The 25,581-nt window shown below is 38.4% G+C and overlaps 1 pseudogene; it reads left to right on the plus strand.

Annotated features, from left to right (window-relative positions):
* LOC138169900 (large ribosomal subunit protein uL18 pseudogene) overlaps nucleotides 1-19,094 on the plus strand; it is a 107,881-nt pseudogene extending 88,787 nt beyond the window's left edge.
* The last annotated feature ends 6,487 nt before the right edge of the window (nucleotides 19,095-25,581 follow it).

Raw genomic sequence — 25,581 nt, forward strand, 5'->3', positions numbered from 1 at the left:
ATACTGTCCACTGGTGAGGGACAGTACTGTTGTTGCAGGGGTCTGGAGACTGTCCTGCAGACAGAGTGAATACTGTCCACTGGTGAAGGACAGTGCTGTTGTTGCAGGGGTCTGGGAACCTTTCTGTTGGTTCAGAAGCCCTGAAGAAGGATTTTCTTGTTGTATGTTTACAGAAATCCTGGGAGAGGGCTTTGCTAATGTGTTCAGGGGTTCTAGGACTGTTCTACAGACAGAGGACAAATTCATGAAGGGACTGGCAATGTATCTTATGGCCTTGCTAAGCCTTGTCTCTCCAGGAACTAAGATTGCTGAGAACTTGCCTCGTGTCAAGATGAAGAAAAGACCTCCATTTGGGTATTAAGTGCTGTGTTTAAACTTGATGTAACTCTGGGGTAGATTCAATTGTGATCCAGGGGTGGGGAACTTTTGACCTTATGTTTGGAAACTAATCTACATTTGAGAAAAGGGGCTTTGTGGTGGACTTAATTAAGGTATAGCCTAGGGGTGGAGAAGTATTTAGAACAGAGACTTTGTAATTGATTGAATGATTGGAAGATCCTGGGGTGGGGTAGTACTTGGAGATTATTTAATCACACTTAGTAAATGCTGTATTTGGAATGATGTCATGTTTTGATCTTCTCTGTTCTTGGTTTGTCACTAAATAAAATAGAGAGCACCTATGCTGGTATTTTGAACCTGGGAAGTTTCCTTCTTTTGGTATTACATTACAGTTGAGATGCCCTATTTAGTGTGTATGTCATTACCTCCCTAAGCCAAATTCAATAAGAATAAGGTTGACCCATTCCCTTTTAACTTCCTGGTCGTCCCCTCCATTGTAATCATTTCCCTTACCCTTTCTATATGAGATAGTTTACCCCAATCTGTCTCTCCCCATCTCCTCTCATTACATTCCTCTCTCACCTCTTAATTTCACCTTTTAAGTCTCATCCCTTACCATTAAATTGGTCCTGTGCTTTCTATCTATGTATACCTATACAGACATATACATATATATACACACACACACTCACATACGTATTCATATGCCCAAATACCCTCCTATATAGACATATATATGTATGTATGTGTGTGTCATTTCTATTCCCTTCAATTATTCTCATACTGATAAAAGTTCCATAAGTTACAATTGTAAATAGATCAACTTTGCTAAGTTCCTCACGATTCCTTTTCCCTGTTGACCTTCTCATGCTTCTCTTATTCTTGTATCCGAATGTCAAATTTTCTATTCAGCTCTGGTTTTTTCATCAAGAATTCTTGAAAGTCGGAAGGCACGGCCAGCAGAGGAAGGCCTTGAAGGGGCCTGATCAACGCGGAGGGTAAGTCGTCCTACCAACCACAAGGGCCACTAGCAGGCCTATCACCAAAGGGCCGGGACTGGAAAGAGCAAGGTGAGGACCAAATATAGGGGCTCCTGTCATGGACAGCAAACACTCCTGGGGCTACCACTTCATAGCCCAGAAATTTAAAAAAAAAGCCCCTATCAGGACCTCCAAAGACCAGGATGACAGAGTGAACGTCACCTGCTCCAAACCCTGCCTCTGACCCTGAAAACATACTAACTCTTGCCCCAGGGCAAAACCCTCTACAGTAAAGTTTTGGGATCCCTAGAGGAAGGACCCTGCCTCAAAATGGGTAGAAAGTAGACTACAAAGACAAAGATTCTGGAGTCCTACTATGCTCAGAGGGAGGAAGCAAACTCAGAGGGAGACAATGTGAACTTCACACCCACAGCTTAAATATCAATAGGGAATGGGTCCCAAGCACAGAAAGCTCTCCTAGATGAGATCAAATGGAACTTTGAAAACTGAATGAGAGAGAGAGAAGACAAAATGAATAATTCTCTCAATACCAAAATAGCAGAATTCGAAAAACATTATAATGAGGAAAACATCTCTTTTAAAAGAAAAGTGTATGATATGGAAAAGGAGATCCAAAAATTAACCAAGGAAAATGATTTGCTAAAACCTAGAATCAACAAAATTGAAACAAATAACTCTATGAGGAGCCAAGAATTAGTCAAAGAAAACAAGAATGAAAAATTAGAAAAAGAGGTAAAATACCTCAAAGAAAAAAAAACAACTGACCTGGAAAACAGATCGAGGAGAGATAATCTGAGAATCAGAGGCCTACCAGAAAATCATGATGAAAAAATGAGCCTGGAGAACATTCTCCAAGAACTCGTTAAGGAAAACTGCCCTGGGATACTAGAACCTGAGGGTAAAATAGAAATTGAGAGAATCCACCTGTAATGTAATGGCAAGGAAAGGCAACTTCCCAAGGTTCAGATTACCAGCATAGGTGCTCTCCATTTTATTCAGTAACAAACCCAGAACTGAGAAGATCAAAACATGACATCATTCCAAATACAGCATTTACTAAGCTTGATTAAATAATCTCCAAGTACTACCCCACCCCAGGACCTTCCAATCATTCAATCAATTACAAAGTCTCTGTTCTAAATACTTCTCCACCCCTAGGCTATACCTTAATTAAGTCCATCACAAAGCCCCTCTTCTCAAATGGAGATTAGTTTCCAAACATGAGGTCAAAAGTTCCCCACCCCTGGATCACAATTGAATCTACCCCAGAGTTACATCAAGTTTAAACATAGCACTTAATACCCAAATGGAGGTCTTTTCTTCATCTTGACACGAGGCAAGTTCTCAGCAATCTTAGTTCCTGGGGAGACAAGGCTTAGCAAGGCCACAAGATACATTGCCAGTCCCTTCATGAATTTATCCTCTGTCTGTAGAACAGTCCTAGAACCTCTGAACACATTAGCAAAGCCCTCTCCCAGGATTTCTGTAAACATACAACAAGAAAATCCTTTGTCAGGGCTTCTGAACCAACAGAAAGGCTCCCAGACCCCTGCAACAACAGCACTGTCCTTCACCAGTGGACAGTATTCACTCTGTCTGCAGGACAGTCTCCAGACCCCTGCAACAACAGCACTTTCCCTCACCAGTGGACAGTATTCACTCTCTGTCTGCAGGACAGTCTCAGGGCTTCTTAACCAAATGCCAGGTTCCAGGACTTCTTCAACAGGACAGTCTTTCACCAGTGGACAAATCTGGCAAAATAACATCAAAACAGACAGACAAAGTACCAGCAAAACAGCCATGTCTCCTTAGTCCTTGGCAGGTCTCAAAAGTCCAGGGCAATTCAAAGCAGCCACCAGCAATTCTCTTAGTCTCTCTCTCTCTCCATGAGGTGCTGCTTCCAAAAAGAGGTGCTGCCTCCAAAAAGATCTTCCGCCTCTCTCTTATCTCTCCAAATCTACGTCACCAGCTCCTCCCAGTTCAGGACTTTCTTTTCACATCAACAAGTCCATCCCACAGGTGGGATTAACAAGCTCTGGGTTTTAACACAATCAATTTGAAAACCAAGCCAATACAGGGGAATCTTTAATTGCCATTACTATCACACCACCTGACACCTACTGAAAGAGATCCCAAAATGAAAAGTCCTCGAAATATTTGTGGCCAAACTCCAGAACTACCAGATAAAAGAGAAAATACTTCAAGTGGCCAGAAAGAAACAATTCAAATATTGAGGGTCCACAGTGAGGATCGCACAGGATTTGGCAGCCTGTACACTGAAAGATCGGAGGCAGTGGAATACAATTTTCCAGAAGGAAAAATAGCTCGGGTTACAACCAAGGATCACATACCCAGCGAGACTGAGCATATTCTTCCAGGCAAATAGATGGTCATTCAATGATATAACAGAGTTCCAGACCTTCTTGATAAAAAAGCCAGAACTCAATGGAAAATTCAACTTCCAATTATGAAATGCAACAGTGACTTAGAAAGGTAAACAAGGAGAACACACACACACACACACACACACACACACACACACACCTTTTATTTGATAAGAGAAAACTGGTTATAGAAAAGTAGAGGGTATGAGTGTAAAATATGCAAAATGAGGATTAAAAAACATCTTATTAAGGTCTACAAAGGGAGTGCAATGGAAGAAAGGGAATGAAATAGAAAAGGGTAAATTATGCCACACAAAGAGGCATAAAAACTGTATAGCAGAGGAAAAGATGGGAGGGAGTTGGGAATCATATGAGATTTTTTCCTCATTGGTTCTGGTGCAAGGAGGGAATAACAACTAATTAAGCATAGGACTCTATGGATAAGAAATGCAAAAAGTATCACTTTAGAGGGAAAGAGGGGAGGGAGACGAGCTTAGTATGAGATTTTTTCCTGTCACTCTTGGTGCAAAGAAGAAATAACATACTTCTTTAAGTATAAAAATATCCTACAGGCTTTAGGAGGGGGAAAGGGCTTCGAAAGGGGGGGGGTGTTTAGTAGGGAAGGAAGAAGTAAGGGGAAAGGGGAGGAAAAGGGAGGGGGGCTGATAAGGGAATATTGAGGGAGGCAGTGGTGAAAAGGAAAAATATTAAGGAGGAGGAAGGGAGAAGGGGGGAAAAATGGGAACATTAACAGGGGCGGGAATGAGATGGAGGGAAAGAAACAGATAATCATAACTGTCAATGTGAATGGAATGAACTCTCCCACAAAACGAAGAGGGATAGCAGAATGGATTAGAAATCATAATGCTACAATATGCTGTTCACATGAAACACATCTGAAACAGAGGTATACACACAGGGTAAAGGTAAAAGGCTGGAGTAAAATATATCATGCCTCAGCTAAAGTGAAAAAAAAAAAAGCAGGGGCAACAATCCTTATCTCAGATAAAGCAACACCAAAAATTTACCTAATTAAAAGAGATAAGGAAGGAAACTCTATCTTGTTAAAAGACACCATCAAGAGCGAAACAATATCATTATTTAACATGTATGCACCAAGTGGTATAGCATCCAAATTCCTAGAGGAGAAGGTAAATGAATTAGAGGAAGAAATATATAGCAAAACTATTCTAGTGGGAGACCTTAATCTCCCCTTCTCTGAACTTGATAAATCTAACTTCAAAATAAACAAGAAAGAAGTTAAGGAGGTGAACTGGATTTTAGAGAGGATAGGTATGATAGATGTCTGGAGAAAACTGAAAGGCGATAAAAAGGAATATACTTTCCTCTCAGCAGTTCATGGCACATACTCAAAAACTGACCATGTTCTAGGGCATAAAAACCTCACAATTCTATGCAGTAGGCAGAAATATTAACTGCATCCTTCTCAGATCATGATACAATAAAAATTATATGCAATAAAAGGCCATGGAAAGACAGACTAAAAACTAATTGGAAATTAAATTATTTAATCCTAAAGAATGAGTGGGTCAAACAAGAAATTATAGAAACAGTCAGTAATTTCATTCAAGAGAATGATAATAATGAGACAACATACCAAAACTTGTGGGATGCATTAAAGGCAGTTCTTAGGGGAAGTTTTATATCCCTGAGTGCATACATGATTAAATTAGAGAAAAGGGAAGTCAATGAATTGGGCATGAAATTGAAACACCTAGAAAAAGAACAAATTCAAAATCCCCAATTAAATACTAAATTAGAAATATTGAAAACCAAAGGAGAGATTAATAAAATTGAAATTAAAAAAAAACTATCAAATTAATAAATAAAACTAAGAGCTGGTTTTAAGAAAGAACCAAAAAAATTCATAGACCCTTAATCAATATGATAAAAAAGGAAGAAGAAAACCAAATTATGAGTATCAAAAATGAAAAGGGTTAATCTACCTCCAGTGAAGAGGAAATCAAAACAATAATTAGGAATTATTTTCTCAATTGTATGCATGTAATTTGACAATCTTAGGGAAATGGATGAATATTTACAAAAATACAAGTTGCCCATATTAACTGAAGAGGAAATAAATTACTTAAATAAACCCATCTCAGAAAAAGAAATTGAACAAGCCATCAGTCAATTACTTACGAAAAAATCTCCAGTGCCAGATGGATTTACTAGTGAAATCTATCAAACATTTAAGGAACAATTGGTTCCAATACTCTACAAACTATTTGGGAAAATTAGTGAAGAAAGAGTCCTATCAAATTCTTTTTATAACACAAATATGGTACTGATACCTAAATCAGGAAGAGATAAAACAGAGAAATAAAACTATAGACCAATCTCCCTCATGAATATAGATGTAATGGGGAGAAGCTAGAAGCAATTCCCATAAGATCAGGGGTGAAACAAGAGTGTACACTATTACCGCTCTTATTCAATCTGATACTAGATATGTTAGCAGTAGCAATTAGAGAAGAAAAAGAAATCAAAGGAATCAAATCAGCCAAAGAAGAGACCAAGCTATCAATCTTTGCAGATGATATGATGATATACTTAGAGAATCCTAGAGAATCAAGTAAAATACTACTTGAGACAATAAATAAATTTGGCAAAGTTGCAAGATATAAAATAAGCCCACACAAATCCTCGTCATTCTGATATATTTCCAATGAAATTCAACAGCAAGAGATAGAAAGAGAAATCCCATTTAAAGTTACTGTAGACATTATAAAATATTTGGGAATATATCTGCCAAAACATACCCAGTAGCTATATAACCACAACTACAAAACACTTTTCACACAAATAAAGTCAGATCTAATTAATTGGAAAAATATTAATTTCTCATGGCTAGGTTAAGCTAATATAATAAAAATGACAATTTTACCTAAATTAAATTATATATTTAGTGCCATACCAATTAATTTATCAAAAAAAAAACTACATTATAGAGCTAGAAAAAAATAGTAACAAAATTCATTTGGAAGAATAAATGGTCCAGAATATCAAGGGAAATAATGAAAACACATGCTAGGGAAGGTGAACTAGCTATACCAGATTTCAATCTGTATTATAAAGCAGCTGTCATCAAAACTACTTGGTACTGGCTGAGGAATAGAGGAGTGGATCAATGGAATATATTAGTCACATGCGATTCAGAAGTCAACGACTATCGTAATCTCTTGATAAACCCCAAGACCCTGGTTTTGGGGATAAGAACTCACTATTTCACAAAAACTACTAGGAAAACTGGAATATAGTATGGCAGAAACTGGGCATAGGCTATTATTTAACACCATATACAAAAATCAAGTCTAAATGGGTGCATGATCTAGGTATAAATGTTGGTAATGTAAGCAGTCACGGAAAACAAGGAATAGTTTACCTGTCAGACTTCTGCAGAGGGAAAGACTTTATGACTGAACAAGAATTAGAGGACATTATAAAATGTAAAATGGGTAATTTTGATTACATGAAACTGAAAAGTTTGTGGACAAACAAAGCCAATGTAACCATGATTAAGAGTGAGGTGGGAAATTGGGAAAGACTCTTTACAACCTATGTCTCTGACAAAGGACTCATTTCTAAAATATACAGAGAATTGAGTCAAATTCATAAGAATACAAGTAATTGCCTAATTGATAAATGGTCAAAGGATATGAACAGGCAATTTTCAGAGAAAGTAAAGATATCTATAAGCACATAAAGAAATGCTCTAAATCACAATTGATTAGAGAAATGCAAATCAAAACAACTCTGATGTACCACATCTCACCAGTTAGATAGGCTAAGATGACAAAACAAGAAAATGACAAATGCTGGAGAGGATGTGGGCAAATTGGAACACTATTGCATTGCTGATGGAGTTGTGAACTGATCCAGCCTTTCTGGAGAGCAATCTGGAATTATGCCCAAAGGGCTACAAATACTTTCATATCCTTTGACCCAGCAATACCACTCCTAGGTTCATATTCCAAAGAGATCATAGAAGTAGGAGGAAGACCCATATGTACAAAAATGTTTATAGCAGCTCTTTTTGTGGTGCCAAAGAATTGGAAATTAAGTGGATGCCCATAAATTGGGAAATGGCTGAACAAGTTGTGGTATATGCATGTTATGGAATACTATTGCGCTATGAGAAACGAGGAGCAGACAGTCTTCATATTTACCTAGAGAGGCTTATAAAAAACTGATGCTGAATGAGAAGAGTAGAAGCAGAAGAAAATTGTACACAGTTACAGACACAACGTATGTGTGATGACCAACTTTGATAGACTGGACTCTTCTCAGCAGTGCAGTGATATAAGTCAATCCCAAAAGACTCATGATAGAGTGAAATATGGGCATACAGAAAAAGAACTAGAAAGAATTGAGTTTATATCCAGGTGGAAGCAAAATACCTGATCTTTTTCCTTCTCTTGTTTGGTTTTATGTCCTTTTTACCATTTTTCATTCCATCTGATACAATCCATCTTTATAACCTGACTAATGTATAATATGGAAGTATTTACAGATCCTATACTTGACTATATGTTGCCATGAGGAGGAGGGGAGGGAGACAAAATGTGAAACTCAAGGAATCATGGAATTGAATCCTGTAAACTAAAAGACAACAAATAAATTTTAAAAAAAAACTAATTAATTAATTGATTGATTGATTTCAAAAAAAACAATGCTTGAAAGTCATCTATTCCACTGAATAACTGTATTTTCCCCTCAAAAAGGATACTCAGTTTTGCTGGGTAAGTGATTCTTTGTTTTAATCCCACCTCCTTAGACCTCTGGAATATCATATTCCAAGCCCTTTGATCCCTCAGTATACAAGCTGGCAGATTCTTTGTTATCCTTATTGTGTTTCCACAATATTCAAATTGTTTCTTCCTGGCTGCTTGTAATATTTACTCCTTGTTCTGGGAATTCTGGAGACTGGCTATAATGTTCCTAGAATTTTTGGGAGGGGGATCTTTTTCAGGAGGTGATCGGTGGATCTTTTTCAGCCTCTATTTTACACTCTGGTTCTAAAACATCAGGGCAATTTTCCTTGAGAATTTCTTGAAGGATAATTTCTACGTTCTTTTTTTGATCATGGCTTTCAGGTAGTCCAATAATTTTTAAATTATGTCTACTGGACCTATTTTCCAGATGAGTGGTTTTCCCATGAGATATTTCACATTTCCTTCTATATTTTATTTGTTTGAATCTGTTTAATATTATCGATTTTGGAGTGGCAAGGTGGTGCAGTTAATAGAGCAGCAGCCCTGCTGTCAGGACAACCTGAGTTCAAATATGACCTCAGACACTTAATACACACACACACACACACACACACACACACACACACACAAAACTATCCATGTGACCTTGGGCAAGTCACTTAACCCCAGTTGTCCTACAAAAATAATAATAATAACTTGATTTCTCATATAGTCACTTGCTTCCATTTGCTCTAATCTTATTCTGAAGGAATGATTCTCTTCCGTGAGCTTTTGAAATTCTTTTTCTATCTGGAAAATATGTTTTTTTAAGGCATTCTTCTCCTCTTTGACTTTTTGACCCTCTTTTGCCATTTGAGTTAGTCTATTTTTAAGGTGTTATTTTCTTCAGTCATATTGTTGACTCTCATTTCATAATTTTCTTCCATTATTCCCATTTCTCTTCCCAATTTTTCCCCCAATTCTCTTTTTTGGTTTTTAAAATTTTTTAAGCTCCTCTATGGACTATAACCAGCTCATATTTTTCTTGGAAGCTTCTGGTGCAGGAGTTCTGACTCCACTTCCTTCCTACTATTCCATGCTTTGATATTTTTGTCCCCAAAATATGAGTCTAATGTTGGATTCTTCTGTTTGCTTTGCTTCCTGCGTTTGCTCATCTTGCCACTCATTTACTTGACTTTTGGCCTTTTTGCCACAGTAGGATGCTGTTACCAGACAGGGGAGCTTCGTACCAAATGCTGGGATTTTCTCAGCTGACAAAGGTATATTTGGGTGCCCTTTTTTCAGCCTCCACATGCTCTGGCAAGCTGGTCTCATACCTCAGGATCTCAACCTTAGACCACAATCCAGATCCAAGGAGGTTTAAGCAATAACAATTACCCCTCAGACTGATCACTTGGTCACCCTACAGTCTGCAGGCTAGGTGCTGATGCTGCCACGTGGCTGCAGCTGCACAGCCGAGGCACCTCACATATTCCCTCCAGGGGATAAAGGACAACTGAACTCCCAACTACCGGATCCCAAAGTCCACACTGAACTGACCGTTTACTTTGTCCTTAGCATCTCTGGGTTGATAGTTCTGGAAACCACCACAGCTGCTGGTGATCTGAAGTCCCTCCAGCCCATGGCTGGTCAGGCCTGCCCTGGGGCTAAAATCTTCATCTTGTGCAGGGCTGGTGTTGGCTCCCAGAGTGCTTCACTAGCTGCTCCCAGCAGGCCTGCCAGACTGTCCTCAGAGGGAGGTTAGCTTCTCTGTGTCATATTGTGGGTTCTGTATCTCCAATGTTTGTTCAGAGTCACCTTTTACAAGAATTGGAGGCAGTGGGAACAGGAGCCCAGCAGAGGTCCTGTTTCTACTCCATCATCTTGACTCCACCCCAACTGCTGTGAATCTTTAATATTTTATGCATGTTCTACCAGTTTGTTAAAAAAATGTTTTCCCATACCTATTACTCAGGGAACACTTAATTCTATGTGACAATAGTGGAAAATTAACCATATTAGTGACCAGCTAGATAGACCAGTGGATAGAGTGTCAGGGTTAAAGTCAAGAAGACTCATCTTCCCAAGTTTAAATATGGTCTCAGACAGTTACTAAAAATATGGCCCTGGGAATTCACTTAACCCTGTTGATCCATAAAATGAGCTAAAGGAGGAAATGGAAAAACACTACAATATCTTTGGAAAAAAAAACCTCCAGATGGGGTCATGATGAAAAAAAAATGACTAAACATAACCATATTGGCAAAAATTAGACTGGTGAACTAAACTTTAAATTTAGAGATTTTCCTGGATTAAATTCAAGTGGAAGAATGCCGCTATTCTTTGGGGTTTGAATTTTATCAACCTATTCAGTTCATTACACCTTAACCACTGATGTCTTCAAAAGGCAGAATGTGGTAAATATGTATGACCCCTACTTAAGTATAGTTGAATTACCATCTTTTGGCTTTTGTATAAAAATATTTTTAAATGAAACCTGAATAATATGAAATGTTGAATTAAATTCAGAGTAATAATCCTATCTGAAACAGGATTTCAAAGGATAGTAATGAAAAGGTTCCACAGTTACTACTGAACAAGTAGGAAATCTCTGATGTATGGACAATGAATTTGCACATAAATGACCAATCTTATCCCTTTCTGCCCATGTCATAATCTCTTTCCTCTACTGTCTGTCCTTACTCTCAATGTTTCCATGGGAACTGTCAGGTTGATAAAAACCTCTGCCCAATCCAATTTTTCCAATGACAGGTACAGAAGGATGCAGAAGGGCCTCAGGACAAAGAAGCATAGTATCTTAGAAATCACAGCTCAGGACTCTAAATTAAGAGCTACTATTAGTGTGCTAAATAATCTACCTGCTAATTATGTAGATATATCATGAGCTAGTCTCAAAACTAACTATTATATATAACATAAATTCTGTGGGAAAATAAATACCACATTTCACAGACAGAAGTTACATACTTTTTTAATTCAGGTAATGTTTAAGTTTGCCAGGATCAAAAGCCCAACTCATTAACCTAAAGTTAGAAAATCCCACTATTTGATTTGCTTTAAAAATGGATTTACCTTATGATCTTTATTGGTTTTACATTTTCTCTTTCATTCTCCACAATATTTCAAAGATCATCACTCAGCTCTTTTGATACCACACAGTTCTTTTGGTAACTGAAACACATTGACACCCACTTGATTTTCTCTTACACTGTTTTGGTTAACTCAAATTTCTTTTCATTTTTTCAAATGCTTTATTAACTTCTGATTTACATCATTCATTTCTGTGAGATTTTGAGTTACAAATTTTCTCCCCGTTTTTCACCTACCCACTGCCCAAAATAGCAATCTCACAAGATATCCCCTCCTCCAATCTGCTCTCTCCCTAATCTTCTCCCATATCCCCTTCAACTTTTCCAGGAGGGCATGGTGGATCTCTATGTCCCAGTGCATGTATATCTTATTTTCTAATTACATGTAAAATAGTATTAATTATACATTTGAATATTTGATTTTAAAACTTTGAATTCCAGATTCATTCCTTTCCTCCCTTGTCACCCACACTCACTGGGAAGATAAGTACTTCAGTATAGGTTGTACATGTGTGGCTAATGCAAAATAATAACAAAGTAGATATATTGTAAAAGAATGAATATATTTCCCTCCATCCTATCCCAGCTCCCACTCATTCTATTCTCTACTTTGATCCCATAACTTTTCAAAAGTGGTTGCTTACAACTTCATTCCGCCCAACCTGCCCTTCCTTCCATCATCCCCCCTCACATCCCCTTCCCCACTACTCTCCTGTAGGGTAAGATCCCTTATTTAGTGTACATTTTTAGCTTCCCTGAGACAAATTAAATGAGAATAAGGTTGACCCATTCCCTTTTGCCTTCCTATTCTTCCCCTCCAATGTAACCATTTTCCCTTGCCTCTTCTTTATGAGATAGTTTAGTCCATTCTGTCTTCCGATCTCCTTTCATTATATTCCACTCTCACCTCTTAATTTCACCTTTTAAGTATCATCCCTTCCTATTAAATTGATCCTTTGCCCTATATCTATGTATATATGTAAACATATATACACACATTGACATATGTATTTGCAAGCCAATATACCCTCCGATGTACACACACACATACACACACACACACACACATATTTCTATTCTCTTCAACTATTTTTATATTGAGAAAGGTTTCATCAGTTACAATTATAGTTTTTCCATGTAGGAATGTTAATAGTTCAAATTTGATAAGTTCCTTTTGATTTCTTTTCCCTGTTTACCTTCTCATGCTTCTTGTACCTGGATGTCAAATTTTCTGTTCAGCTCTGTTTTTTTTCATCAAGAATGATTGAAAGTCCTTTATTCCACTGAGTGACCATATTTTCCCCTGAAACATGACACTCAGTTATGCTGGGTAGGTGATTCCTGGTTTTAATCCCAGCTCCTTTGCCTTCAGGAATACCATATTCCAAGCCCTTTGATCCCTCAGAGTAGAAGCTGCCAGATCCTGGCTTATCCTGATAGTGTTTCCACAATATTCAAATTGTTTCTTCCTGGCTGCTTGCAATATTCTCTTCTTGATCTGGGAATTTCTGAACCTGGCTATAATATTCCTAGGAGTTTTCTTTTTGGGATCTTTTTCAGGAGGTGATCAGTGGATTATTTCAACCTCTATTTTGGCCTTCTGGTTCTAAAACATCAGGGCAGTATTCCCTGATAATTACTTGGAGGATGATTTCTAGGTTCTTACTTTGATCATGGCTTTCAGGTAGTCCAATAATTTTAAAATTATCTCTCCTGGATCTGTTTTCCAGGTCAGTGGTTTTTCCAGTGAGATATTTCACATTTCCTTCTATTCTTTCATTTGTTTGGATCTGCTGAACTACATCTTGATTTCTCATAAAGTCATTAGCTTCCATTTGCTCCAATCTAATTCTGAAGGTATGATTCTCCTCAGTGAGCTTTTGAGATTCTTTTTCCATCTGTCAAATTTCCCTTTATAAAGCCTTCTTCTCCTCCTTGCCTTTTTTGAGCCTCTTTTGACATTTGAGTTAGTCTATTTTTTAAGGTGTTATTTTCCTCAGTCAGGCTGTTGTCTGTCATTTCATAATTTACTTGCATCATTCTCATTTCTCTTACCAATTTTTCCTCCACTTCTCTTATCTGCTTCTGAAGGGCCTCTACAGCCTGTAACCAGCTCATATTTTCCTTTGAAGCTTCTGGTGCAGGAGTTCTGACTTCACTGTCTTCCTCCTGTTCCATGCTTTGATCCTTTTTGTACCCAAAATAAGAGTGTACTGTTGGATTCTTCTGTTTGCTTTGCTTCCTTTGCATGGTCATGTTGACACTCAATTACTTGACTTTTGGCTTTTTGCCACAGTAGGAGTCTGCTACCAGACAAGGGCGCTTTGTACCAAAATCTGAGGTTTTATCAGATGCTGGAGGTATTAGTTGGGTGCCCTCTCCGAAGCTTCTACACGATCTGGGAAGCTGGACATACACCCTGGAACCTCTACTTTGGACTGCCATCCAGATGCAAGCTGGTTAAAGCAAGAGAGATTATCCCTCAGACTGGTTGTTTGGTCTCCCTATACTCTGAAGGCCAGGAGCTCAGGCTGCCACATGGGGGCAGCTGCACAGCCTTGGCTCCTCAGAGGCTTCTCACCCCAGGGGCAAAGGCTGATGCAACTCCCAGCTACTGGGTCCCAATGTCCACACTGCACTGACTTCCCACTTTATCCTTGGCATCTATGTGTTGATAAGTCTGGACCAGCTGCTGGTGATCTGGAGTTGCTCTAATAGGTAGCTGGTCAGGCCTGGGGCTTAAAACCTCAGTGTGGAGCTGGGCTTGGCTCCCAGAGTGTTGTGCTGGCAGCTTCCTTCTGGCCTGCCAGGCTGTCCTCAGGGGGCGCTTAGCTTCTCTGTGTTATTTTGTGGGTTCCGTAGCTCCAAAATTTGTTCAGAGTCCCCTTTAACATGGATTGGGGAAGGTGGAAGCTAGAGCCACCACTTATCTCAAATTTCAACTCCATAAAAGATAACAAAGATTTTATCTTTAGCAGAGGAAACAGAAATGCAATTTTAGTTGAGTAGTTCTGCCTTCTTCTCTGCCATTGATTATAATTATGTTATGACTCACAAGTTTCTTTCCTTTACCCCCCTCTTTCTGTTAACCTCAACAAAACTTTTTGACCTTGAAATTTATTACTAAATACATTGTGAATTTTAATGTTCCTGATGTTATTCTTAGCAGACTGTAGCACTTTTTTTGTATTCCTTCTCAAAATAAAATTTATCTCCTTTAAGGTAGTAGCTGTTACTTAGGTTACAGCAAAAATGCGAGCTTGAAGATTTACAGGCAATTCATACTTAGGAATCTTATTATAAAAGCCTAACTGTTATAAGACATAGCCAAAAGAAAAAGATACAAAAAGAGAAATATACATAAAGCATGACAATATATACTGAAGTTCAGTCTGGCAGAGGAAAAGAAATTCAGTCAGGAGAAGATTTGGACAACATCAAAGACCACAAGAAGGGGGGAAATGCTTGGATGTGGGTTCTGATCAGAGAAATTTTATACTTTAATGATGTGCTTGATTGATAAAAGGTAATTGATGGCAGATGCAAGAAGGAGGAATTCCTAATTAGATACAAGATATGGGTAAATTCCTTGAATCATTTAGCAATATGAAACTAAGGTGTGGAAATTTCCCAATGGAAACAAATAATCAGGTGAGGGGTTAAGTCAGTGATTAGAGACTCCAGGAATCTGGAGTCTTACAACCCTTGAACATATCAAGGAGTCTCATAACATAAATTATGATTGTTTTAAGTACTTAAAACAAGGTCCGATTGAGTCAAAACAGTGAAAAAATGCAGACTTTTTGTCATTGCTTATGGGCTTTTAGTTATTAGGGCCTATTATTAATACTATTTTACATGTAATTGGGAAATAACATATTCAGGCTCTGGGGCATAGAGTTCCACTGGAAAAGTCAAAAAGGGTATGTGAGAGAGCAGATTGGAGGAAGGGATATCCTGTGGGACTGCTATTTTGGGGCGGTGGGTAGGGGAAAAATGGGGAAAAAATTTGTAACTCAAGATCTGGTGGAAATGAATGATGCAAATCAGAAGTTAATAAAGCATTTGAAAAATAAAACAGAAAAAAAGCTGCCAGATGCTGTATTATCCTGATTGTGTTTCCACAATATTCAATTTGTTTCTTCTTGACTGATTGTAATTTTTTTTTTCCTTGATCTGGGAACTACAGAACCTGTCTATATTATTCCTTAGACTTTTCTTTTGGGGATATTTTTCAAGAGGTGATCAGTGGATTGTTTCAACCTCTATTTTGCCCTGTGGTCCTAAAATATCAAGGCAATTTTCCTTGAGAATTCTAAAGGATCATTTCTAGATTCTTCTTCTTTTTTTTATCATGGCTTTCACATAGTCCACTATATTTCAAATTATATCTCCTAGATCTTTTTTCCAGGTCAGTCATTTTCCCAATGAGATATTTCACATTGCCTTCTATTTTTTTCATTTGTTTGGTCTGTTTATTAGCATCTTGATTTCTCATAAAGTCACTAGCTTCCATTTGTTCCAGTTTAATTCTGAAGAAATTATTCTCTTCAGTGAGCTTTTGAGATTCTTTTTACATTTGGCAAATTTGGCTTTTTAAGGCATTCTTCTCCTCATTGGCTTTTTGAATTTCTTTTGCAATTTGAGTTAGTCTATTTTTTAAGTTGTCATTTTCTTCAGTCAGGCTGTTGACTCTGTGTTCATGATTTTCTTGTATGATTCTCATTTCTTTTCCCAATTTTTCCTCCACTTCTCTTATTTGGTTTTCAAAATCCTTCTTTAGTTCCTCTATGGCCTGTAGCCCATTCATATTTTTCTTGGAAGCTTTTGGTGCAGGAGTTCTGACTTTGTTGTCTTCCTCCTGTTTCATGTTTTCTTCCTTTTTGTCCCCAAAAAAGGAATCTGAAGTCAGAATGCTGTGCTTGCTTTGCTTCCTTTGCCTGCTCATGTTGCCACTCAATTTCTTGACTTTTGAGTGTTTTTCTACAGTAGAACTCTGCTTCCAGAAAAGAGAGTTTGTCCCAAATTGATGGGGTTTTCAAAGCTGCAGGAACTCTTAGTTTGATGCCCCCTCTGAAGCCTCTACCAGCTCTGGCACCTAGTCCCCCACCCCACAACCTCCACCCAAGACAGCAATCTAGATCTAAGCAGCTTAAAGCAAGAGTTATTACCCCTCAGAATGATTGCTTTGTCCCCTACAATCTTCAGGCCAGGAACTCTGAAGCAACCACACCATCATGACCCCCACACCTCCTGTGCTTCTCCCTCCAGGAGACAGAGGTCAGACTGCACTCCTGGACCCCCTATTCCCAAAGTCCACTGACCTCTCACTTTGTCTTTGGCATTTATGGGTTGTTAATTCTGGAAACCACCACAGATGCTGGTGATTCACTCTTCAGAAATCCCTCCAGTTGTGGCTGGTCAGGCCGCCCTGGGACTATAACTCAGTGCTCACGTGGGGCTGTGCTCGACTCCCAGCATGCTGAAATGCACCCTTTCTGCCAGTCTGTCTTCAGCAGGAGGTTTGTTTCTCTGTCAGTTTGTATGTCATGGAGTAATAAAGTTTGTTTAGAGTCATTTTTATAGGTATTTGAGGTGGTTATGGGAGGAGCACAGGGAGTGTTCCTGCTTCTATGCTGCCATCTTGGCTCCTCCCCCCAGTTGTCCAAACTTTTTTTTTGAAAAAAAGCACAGGAATAAGAGATAGCAATGAGGAAACATGAGCTCCAGTGCCCATTCTGCAAATTACTTGCCCTGTGACAGAGCAATTAAGTTCACCTATCTCTGCCTTGGATTTCTTAAATGTAAAATAAGGGAACTGGTCTAAATTCTCCAAAGGGTTAATTCAATCTCAAACAATCTTCAAGTGCATTTTTAAATTTTAAGTTATTGTCATCGTTTCTCAAAAATCTCTACTCAAAGTGTTCAATGTCTTCCCATACCACTCAATTTTTTTACCAAATAATATGCCTTATTCTGACATTCAGAAATCTATATAATTTAATTCCACCCACATTCCCAGAACTAACTCATGCTACTATTTCTTAAGTATTCTGTGTTGCAGCTAGAGTGAACTTCTTTATTTTCTTCATTCTTATACTGCCTTCTTCCTTGTTAATAATCTCCTATGTGCTAGGGACTGTGTTGTACACTTGAGGTGAAAACAAGAAAAAGAAAGATGCTATCTGCCGTCAAGTAGTTTACCATCCAATAAGAGAAGACAACACACACACACAAAGACGCAAAAAGTAGTGGGAGAGAACCTTGTTGTATCTGACCAGTCATAGATTTGAAAACAAAGAGAGCTGCTTATAGAAAATGGTCAAAATATCTGTCACACTTTGGATGAATTCATGCTTCCTGTCAAGCTACCCAATTATTATCTTTTGAAATTCTACCCTTCCTCCATGGCTCAACTAAAGTGCTACTTCCTGATGACCATAATAACTTTGTTTCGCTTTCTTTCCTTTAGCACTGTGGTGTCCCTGGTCGGAGTCATCAACCCTGGTCTTGTTCAGCAGGGTAGAGTTTTTTTTAAGTTGTCAAGGATAAGGCCTACTTCAAGAGGTACCTAGTGAAATTCTGGAGAAGGCAAGAGAGGAAAATGAATTATTAGGCATGGAAACATTTAGTAATGCAGGATAAAAATAAATATAACACAACAAAATACAGAATCCAAAATACAAGTCCAAGACATCAACAGAGATATCATCTGCTAGATTGTTTGTGTCCTTGTAGAAGGTGTATATGGTTGTATATAAGTTTCCAAATTATGGTATGAAGGTTGGCCTGAAAAATTATGCTCTTGCTTATTATAAAGACTTGCTGCTGGCCCACAGGCTTCTTTTTGTTTAAAGCAATTGGGGTTTAAAGCAATTGCTCAAGGTTACATGGCCAGTTATTTCTGGTTATGGTGCCAAGTATCTGAGCCCGGATTCTGTCCCCAGGTTATCACGACACTGGGGCCAGTGCTCTTACTTGCTGAGCCACCTGGCCGCCCCTGGCCCACAAGCTTCTTAACAGATTAGGCATGGACAAGATATTTGAATGTGGAAAGCACTGATGGTCAGTGTGGTGCTTGTACATGCTATCTGGATGCAAGTCTTTTATGGAAACAAAGTTTTTGGAATCCTTAATAGGAACTGTGTATGGTGGGCTGTCTATTCCTCCTCATGCTATCAAATGCTTCCCTAAGTGTGATTCAAAAAACAAAGAATTCAGTTCTGATGTACTTCACAAACATATTATGGGCCAAAATGTTGTGGATTATATGCATTATCTCATAGAAAATGATGAAGTTGCTTATTAGAATAAAAACAATTCTTGCAGTACATAAAGAACAATATAACTTCCAAAATGATGGAGGAGATGTACAAGAAAATTCATATTAGTATAAGGTAGAATACAGTATATGAAAAGAAACCCATGGCAAAATTTTGAAAGAAAGGATGGAACCATGCCAAAATATCCTTTGCCCAGGAGAAAGACCAAGTTGCTCAGAAGGTGAGTTTCCTCAGAGGCCTGAAACATGCAGCTGACAGTTAAAATATCAAAATCTTTAATTTTTTAATGAAGATTCTTAGATTAAGACAGTAAACTTATTGAACAACAATAAAAAGAAAACTATGTTTCCTCTATCCTTACATTTCTCATTGAAATTTTCATTGACGTCTTGCCTTTAATCACTTTCTTACATCATATTCGCCCATTTATTTCCCATATGGTAGATTTTCAACTGCATGACAATAAATTCTTTCTTTTTGGAGGGCAATCGTGGTTAAGTGACTTGTCCAACGTCACACAGCTGTTTTTGTTTTTTTTTTTTTTTTGTGTCTGAGGCTGGACTTGAATTCATATCCTACTTACTCCCCAGTGCTCTATTCGCTGCACCACCTAGCCACCCAGATTCTTTCTTTATATCACATATGGCACAATATATTACACAAAATAGGTATTTGATAATTATTTGACAAAGTGAAATATGTTCTAGCTTAGTGTTATATAGACATGGATTTTAAATCTTGCTTCAGATACATACACATTGTGTGCTCTCTGGCAAGGCACTTAACTTTGTTTCCAAATCTGTAAAAGGATGGAAGATAGTATCTATCTTTCTGTGTTCTTGTGAGAAACAATAGAAATTTTTTATGTACAAACATTTTGTAAACCTTCAAATGCTATATACATTGTTTTTCTTTTAAATCGGTATGTTGTTAAGGACTCTCAGATAACATGTGAGCTTCTCAGTGCTAATCTCTATCTCTTCCTACTTTTGTTCCCTCTTTTTCATTAGCTGATGTTTGTTTTTCTGAATTAACTGCAATTAAAGAACTTTAGATTACTCATATCTGTTTCATAGAGTCTGTCTTGGTTGTAATATTCAATAATGGAGAAATAGCAATTATATATATATATATATTAAAGCAATCGGGGTTAAGTAACTTGCTCAAGGTTACACGGCCAGGTGTTTCTGGGTGGGTGCTAAGTGTCTGAGCCCAGGATTCGATCCCCAGGTTATCCCAACCCTGGAGCCGGTGCTCTGACTCGCTGTGCTACCTGGCCACCCCACAATATTATATTTTTAATCTCAAAATATTGTTTATATGACACAAATCTTCCCTGGTCAAGTACATTAATTTGAATCGCATACATTATTGTGCAATATCATTTTTTTCTTCTTTCTCATGTCTACCACTCCAGTTTTTCTTATTAAAAATCAACTTTTTTTGTAAAAGAAAGACTTTCAACATCTGTGACAGACAGAGGGTTGTGTGCCATGCCAATTCTATGGAATACAGAATTCATTTTGGGTTCATTTGTAAGGTTATTATAGTTTGCACATTCATACTAAAAATAATTTTAATGTGACCTCCTTTTCCAAATTTCATTATTGATTGAAAAAAAGATATTTCATCAGCATGGAATAAAAGCTAACCATTAGACAACTTACTGGCAAGAGGAAAAAAGAGAAATGTCAGGCAAGAGAGGCAAACCTTCTAAAGAGTAGTAGTTAAATATTTTAAAATTTGTCATACTATGTAGAATATTATCAATACCTAATATGTTTGGTTATGGAAACATGTGATATCTATTTCATGATGCCATTCTTGTAGTCATTGCATAGTTCTACCAGGAGCTTGAACTAAAGATCTAAATTAATGCCCAGGGCTTGAAGTAAAGGTCTAAATTAATATTTCTATAAAATATTCCTAGCAAGAGAAGGCATCTTAATGCATAACATGAAACCAGTTGGGAAAATGACTATTCCTATATGTCTAAACGTTTCAGGGCAGAAAACTTCAAAAATGCTATCCATAAGAAGTATGTACTTTTCCAGCTTGCAGAGAGGATTGAACATAAAAATCTACCCAGAGTTGATTAAATCTGCAATACAACAAGCATGCCCACCCACTTTCTAAGATACTCTACCGGGAAAGAATTGATTTTTTTCCTGCTTTTCCCTCTATTGTCCAGTGTGAAAATTGTATAGCATCTATTGTAGTGGCATTTTTTTTTATCTCCATCATTCATGCATGAGGGAAATAGAGGAGAAAATATGTGGCTTCAAAATTTTTCATCTAAAAACAGAACTGGGTTGGAAATTTGTTGTATTCAACTTCTATGAACTCGTGCTACTCCTATGATTTTACTTATGAAAATAGTATTAATGAAAAAAGTCAAAATTATGAATGTGCAATCTTTAAAAATGGGACTATCTTATGGGTGTGACATATAGTAATATTGTGTAATGACAAGAAAAATAGTACTTTGCTACTTGTTTCAGTTACGCAAGTGACTTTGAGCCTTGCCCTTGATCATGTCAAGTCTTTGTTGGAAACAGTATATATTTGACCTTAATAGGCCTAAGGGAGTTTGGAGACCTCCCTTGCCCTTAATACATCTAATGTCATCACATGGAGCCCAGAGTGCCGAAAGAGTGGAACAGGAAGAACAGAACAGGAAGAGTGAAACAGCAAGGAGCAGAGGAGATAAAAGCTGGGACCAAGCAGAACTGAGAAGGAGAACACTTGTGATTTTGACACTCTCTTAATCTGTTTTATTTTCTGAGAACTAAGAGAGAGAGTGTTTGTGATGACAGCACTCTGGTGTTCTGTGTTGGTGTTTCTTTGTCAGACGGAAATACTCTGTCTGTTGATTTGTGTTACTTTGTCAGACAGAAGCACTCTGTTGATTTGTGTTTTCTGAGACAGAATGTGAATTGATATGATAGTGCCAGCAATTTGTGTAAATATTGTTGTAGCTCTGTTAAGCTTTGTTTTCCTAGAAACAGAAACTGTGAGAGGACTGGAAGTAGGCTGAGATAGAGAACCTGAGCAGAGAACTACCTATGTGTGAATCCAAGCAAGAGCTGGGAGAATGTAAGCAGAGCCATGGGATTTGGAAGTCAGCCTGGACTTAAGAGGAAAGAAGACTTGGGTACTCATTACTTGGGTACTCAGTGCTGACTCATGATATTGTAACTTGTTGTGACCTAGGGGTGGATGGTGTTTGTACTTTCTGCTACCCCTCAAAGATGATTGACTTAAGGATGATTTCCCCTTAAGGATGATTGGAAGTCAGCGTGGAGTCAAGATGAAAAGAAACATTGACTTTGGAACTCTATATTGTTTGAGGTGATTGTGACTTACTGAATAAAATGTTTTGTTTAAGATTATGTGGCCAGGCTAGCAATAAGTTGTCATGTTATATTGCTGTGAATGTTTTGCTTTAGTTTATTGCTGAATAGTTAGAGAGTTCACTATACTATAAGGTTAGATCTTTAAAGTTATTCACAGCAGTAGTCCTCAGGAGAGGCACTCATGATTGGCTTTACTTTAATTTTAATTAATATAATTTCATTAATTATTATTAACTGTAATATAATTGCTAATTATTTTAAGAAATTCTGGGGAGGCCAGGTAGCACAGAGAGTAAGAGCACCAGCCCCAGTGTCGGGATGACCTGGGGATCGAACCTGGGCTCAGACCCTTAGGATACACCCAGAAACACCTAGCCATGTAACCTTGAACAAGTTACTTAACCCCAATTGCTTAAAAAAAAGAAATTCTAAGCTTTGATGTATGTGGGGTGTTGCTAATATTATCAAATATTGTGAAGGGAAGTTTTAATTTAAAATTAATTAGGTGATTATTTTTATCCCTTCAATTGGCATAATAAAACTTTGAGTTACCTAATAGTATGCATAAACCAGAAGTGTAAATGTTTCATGTCCTCACTTATATATGTCAAAGCCTCAACTGATGGACACCTGTGGTAAATACCACATTCATAAATGATTTCCTGATTATCAGGGTATTAGTTTGTGTAGTAGTTATTTCATTATATAGTCTTTGAAAGAAAAAAAAAAGTAATGTTTATGTGAAAATATACATGTTTTGAAGAAATTCTGATAAGGTATGAAATTTTTGTTAAAATATATGATTGCTACATAAAGTAACTTCTCAAAAACACTGGGTAAAATGGAAACATGAATTTCCATTATGTCCATTATTGTCATAATATTGATCCTTCCTTCAGTGTAGTCATTAGTGCTGCTCTACAGGACTAAAGACACAGGAAAGGAATGAAGGGAGGGAAAGAGGAAGAATAAAAGACCATAGAGACAAAGAGAGACATAATTGGAGAGAGAGAGAGAGAGAGAGAGAGAGAGAGAGAGAGAGAGAGAGAGAGAGAGAAAGAGAGAGAGAAAGAGAGAGAGAGAGAATATTTAAATGAGCTAGAATATAGGAATTATCAATTTTAACTTCCAGGAGCCAAGATGACAGAGTAAACAATAAGTGCTCTCACCCTCCCTCGCTGATCTTGAAAAGCTCAGAGAATATTGCCTGGGGAAAAATCCTGGAATAGTGGAGCCCACAGAAAAGGTATGAAAGTCTTTTAACTCAAGAGGCTAGGGGAATTAATAGGAAAGGTCCTTTTTGCTGTGGCTTTAGGGAACCAGTACAACATGAGAGGTATCCCAACAAGCCAGCAGCAAGCCTTCCTCCTCAACAGACCACCAGGAGATCCTGAGCTCCAGGGAGGGACACAAGTGCCAACATCAGTATGCCTGGCATGCATGCCTTTGCACAGTCAGGGGATTTGGCAGACACCAGTGCAGATGTGCATCTGTAGCAGCAAGCACCCCAGCATCCCCAGGGTGGCTGCCAACACAGGTTCTTAGATCTGCTTTTCTAAAGGAAAGCAACTCAAAATGGCTTAACGATCGTGCTTTAATCAATCAAACATACGATTTACTTAGTTCAGGGGAAAAGGTGAGCACCCTGAACTTCAGCATATCCAGACAGATTACAAGCAGAAGCTACAAGAGAGAGAAACATTTCAAGCAGACAGGCCTCCAACTGCCCAACCATTACATCCATACCTAGTCAGTTACCAGAGAGGGAAGCATCAACATCTGGGTTTTTCAAAGCCAGGGAGCTCTCAACCGCTGCCCAGAATTTTGTCTGGTCAAATCAAACAACACTTCTCAAAGTGAGCCGCAAAGCAAAGCCTCACATCAGGAATTATATATCCTTATCCTGGCTCAGAGAATGTAACAACCCTCTTGAACCCACTGCCCAATCACAAAGTATCTCCTGAAAAACAAGCCTTCTGCAGCAGGCTCCAGGTGCACCTCAACCTCTCAAAGGGCCTAGGGGCAGGGGAGATCTTACGCAATATAAGCTTAGAAAGATGGCAACAACATACATTTCCATTCCCATTACAGGATTTACCAAAGGCTGAGCCCACCTGTACTCTAGAGAAGCCCCAGGGAAGGAGGATACCTCCAGGGGTCGTACCATCGCTCCCCTACACCTCATGTCACACACCTCAGCATAACTCTGGGAAAAGTCAGAAAGACTTCACCTGGCCTCAAAATGCACCAGACAGCTGCATCCCAGTATCAGGTAAGGTACAGCATTATATACCTTCCATAGCTAAAACCAGAGACCACAGCACAATAAGCCAATAACCAGACCCCTAACCTCTAGCATAAGAAACATGCATCAAGGGTACAGCCAAGATGGCAGCATAAAAACAGGGCTTCCATGTGGCTCAGGCTTCCACCTCCCCCAGTATATGTAAAAAATGACTCTAAAGAAATTTTAGAGCTACAGAATACACAAGGTGACAGAGAGAAACAAATTTCCCCCTGAAGGCAACTTAGCAGGGCAGCAGGAAGTGTCTATCACACCAAGCTGGGAGCAGAGCACAGATCAGTGTGAGCCCTGTGATTTTGTCCCCAGTACAGCCCCAACCAGCAGTGTCCAGAGAAGACTTCAGGAGAGGGAAGCACTAGCACCTGTGGCAGTTTCCAGCCTTCCCAAGACATAAACACCAAAGACAATGTAAAAGGTCAGTGTGGAACTCTATTGGAACAGAGGTCAAAAGAAGAGTGTGGTCTAGCCCCTGCCCTTAGGGCAAGAAGTGGTGAAGGCACAGCAGTTGCTACAATTCATGGCTGCCTCAAGAGCTCTTAACCTGCAGAGTGTAGGGGGACCAACTGACCACTCAGAGGGTAATGCTTTTGCTTTGACCTGCTTGTATCTGCATCACAGTCTTGGGTGATGTTCCTGGGGTGTTTGGCCAGGGGCAAGAGCCTGTGGGAGCTGCAGGGAGAGCACCCTCCTAATTGGACTAGCAGCTGGGAAACCCCAAGAAATTTGTGGCAAATCTCTCTCCCTTCTGAAAGCAGAGTTCTACCATGGCAAAGACTTAAAAACTCAAGGAATTGACTGGCAACATGAGCAAGAAGAGGAAATGCAATCCTACCATAGATTCCTTTTTTGAAAACAAAAAGTATCAAAGCGTGGAAAGGGATTAAGGCAATGAAGTCAGAACGACTGCATCAAAAGTTTTGAAGAAAAATATGAATTGTTTACAGGACATAGAGGAGCCCAAGAAGGATTTGAAAACCAAGTAAGAGAAATTGAAGAAAAATTGGGAAAAGAAATTAGAATGATGCAAGAAAATCAAGAAAAGTGAGTCAACACACTGACTGAAGAAAATAACACCTTAAAGATAGACT

This window comes from Petaurus breviceps, unplaced genomic scaffold, assembly GCF_028583685.1.
Source record: "Petaurus breviceps papuanus isolate PSGF00001 unplaced genomic scaffold, PetGlider_PUasm1.0 38, whole genome shotgun sequence".
Taxonomy (NCBI): domain Eukaryota; kingdom Metazoa; phylum Chordata; class Mammalia; order Diprotodontia; family Petauridae; genus Petaurus; species Petaurus breviceps.